Raw genomic sequence first — 3,321 nt, 5'->3', positions numbered from 1 at the left:
CATCAATTATCGGAATCAATTTTACAAACGATGCCTACTTGGAAAGCATTCTCGAAAGAGCCTCCACAATAAACAAAGACCAATAGAAGAGAAGCCACTAGAATTCATTTATATCGACGTGTATTGGCCAATCCATTATAGATCCCTCAGGAAGAGCAATTATTTCGTCTTATTTGCTGATGATTTTAGTAAAAAAGAAAATATGGGTTTATTTTCTGAAGGAAAAATTCGAAATTGTCCGGTGTTTTCAAGAAATTTAAATAACTGGTTAAAAGAAAAGCGGCCTCAAATTTAAAGCTACGAGATTAGACCTACAAGGAAAATTTACGCCAAAAGTATTTGACAAATTTTTTGAAGATGGAGTTGAAGAAAGCTCGACATCTTTGCTTAAGAGTCTTTGGAAGCATTGCCTATGCTCATGTGCCCGAACAAAGGAGATCCAAGCTCAATCGAAAAAGTGAAAAACTCCTCTTTATTAGCTATGATACAAGGTCTAAAGATTACAAGCTATATAATACAATCACCAAAAAGTTTATCACTAGTTGAGATGTTGAATTTAATGAAGAAAATTCATGGAGGTTGAACATTGAAGAAGATGACTTTGATTTTTCTCCGATTTTCGTGAAAGAACAAGAAAGGGAAGTAGAGCAAGGAAGAGAAGAAATACAAAAGCATACAACTCCACCTCATTCACCACAAGCAAGCTCTCATGAATACTTAAGAAGAAGGTTTAAGCTCGAGCACACTACCAAAGAGACCATAGACAATGAGCTTACAAGCATTGTATGAGGTCATCAAAAATTAAAATGAACTAACACTCTTTTGTCTCCTTGCGGATTGTGAACCAACAGGTTATGAAGTGGGGCAAAGCACAAAATGATGAGAAACCATGGGTGACGAAATCAAAGCAATCTTGAAGCATGATACATAGGAGTTAGCAACTCTTCCAAAAGGCAATTGGAGTGAAATGGGTGTAAAAAGCAAAGAACAATGCTAAAGGAGAAGTTGAAAAATAAAAATCAAGTTTGTTGCCGAATACACAATCAGAGTCTCGAGATTGACTATGATGAGATATTTGCTCCCTTTATTCGATTAGAAACTATAAGATTGATTATTTCTTTGATTGCTCAAAATAAATGAAAAATCTATCAAATAGATATGAAATTCTCTTTTCTAAAATGGATATTTTGATGAAGAGATTTATATTGCACAATCAAGTGGCTATAAAGTGGAGGGAAGAAAATAAAGTCTTAAAATTGAAAAATACATTATATGGATTAAAACAAACATTGAGGGCATAGTATGGTAAAATTGACATGTATTTTCAAGATAATGATTTCAAAATGTGTCCAGAAGAACATGCTCTTAAGGTTGAACAAAAATCGAGAAACGTTGACAGTGTACGTGTATGTTTATGATTTGATCCTCACAGGAAAGAATTCAAGTTTATTTCTAAAATTCAAAAGGAGTGAGATCAAATAATTTGAAATAGGGTAATTATATTCACCCCATAATTTTTATTTTTTACACCATAATTTAATTACATTTAAGATTCTTAATTTTTGCTTAGTATAGCACTTCATAACGTTTTTTCATGTTATTCTTATTTTCATACTTTTCATTAATTAACATATTTTGTATTTGATAATAATTTTATGTCCAAAAATTCGTAAAAATACTTATTTTTTTCATCATATTTTTAAAAAAAAAAATAAAAATAAAAAGTGCTAAACAAATTTTTCCCCCTAATTTCAAAGCTTGAAAATAAAATATTTTGATATAAATCAACATCAAGAACGAGACATACTAATTAATGGAATGTTGAAGATAAGAATTCGAAGAAAATAAGTTAAGAAAATAATTGGTATAATATGCAAAGATTGATGAATTTAATTGTAATTAAAATGTGATGTATGACTAGGGGTGGGCATGATTCCATTTGGCTCTGGTTCAAGGGGACCTAGCCGAACCATGAACCGATCATTTTTTTGACAATGTAATCAAACTGTTTTTTTAAGATATGGAACCAAATCGAATCCGAACCATTCAATTTTAGTTTGGCTTGATTTGATTTGGTTCTAGTTTTATTTCTTATATTTTCAAACTCGCATCGTATCCATAATTTAGTGATATATACCGAAATAAAAAAAAGAAATATCAAACATTAATTTCAAATTATCAATCAATAAGATTACAAAAGTCCAAATTAACAAACAAAATATTGTCATAATTTGAATATATCGATTAATTTCTATTCCCATATAAAATATTGTCTAATAAATAATAATAATGATTCACTAAATTAATTGTAGCAGTTTTGACGGCACACCCTCACAATAAAAGATGAATTATACAGTTGTTTTGTAGTCCATTTTTACAAGCAATCATTAATGGTTTAATATTCCATGAATGTTTATTGGATTTTCTTCTATTTGTGAAGAATACAAATAATTTATCAAACAATGAAAATGAAAAAAATAGTTTAAAGACTTTTTAAGTAATTGACAAATTTCATTTTTCATTCTTCAAAGAATCTCCTCCACTGACGTGATGAAATACGATGCTAGTGTGTTGTAGCATTGTGTAAATCGAAAATGAGTGAATGAAAAATGATTCAAAAGAATACAAAACTAGGGTGCACATAATTAGTAGGCTGTCTTTGATGATCTAGAACTGATTAATGGACTGACTCCAAATGAGTTTCGATTCAAAGAACTGATATCATTAATTTTTTTTAGAATTGAATCAATTCGTTCGATTTGATTCAATTATGGTTTGGATATTTTATCACTCCTAGGTGTATCAAATAAAAATTATTGTGACAATATAATCACTATTTAAAATATTCGATATAAGATTTGAAATATCTATCTTAAATTGACAGTACATGTTAAACCAAAATTCAAATTTTCAACGAGAGAGCACTGAGAAAAATATATATAAAAAGAAAAACAGTGAAAAATTTATTTCAAATTAATTATAATATTCACTTAATAAGTTAATATCATCTAAATAATAAACTCAAATTAATAATGCTCAAAATTACAAAAAATAAAAATAGTAATTCAATTTGGCACTTTCAGAGCTATACTTTCCTTTATGAGCCACCGGTCCCGGACTTGCACCACTCCAACTACCATAAAAATGCATCCACTGTCAAGTGCAAGGTGTTGGATATTGGTTAAATAAATTGAGAATTGAAAATCGATTAAAGTTCGTATCGAATTCGGCCAAATACTCAAAAGCTCGACTCAATCCGTTTAGGCAAAATTGTTTGCCACTTCGCCGCTTCGGGGCGCACAAACGGGGATCGACCTGCCC

This window comes from Olea europaea, chromosome 23, assembly GCF_002742605.1.
Source record: "Olea europaea var. sylvestris chromosome 23, O_europaea_v1, whole genome shotgun sequence".
Lineage (NCBI taxonomy): Eukaryota > Viridiplantae > Streptophyta > Magnoliopsida > Lamiales > Oleaceae > Olea > Olea europaea.
This window is presented reverse-complemented; position numbering follows the sequence as displayed.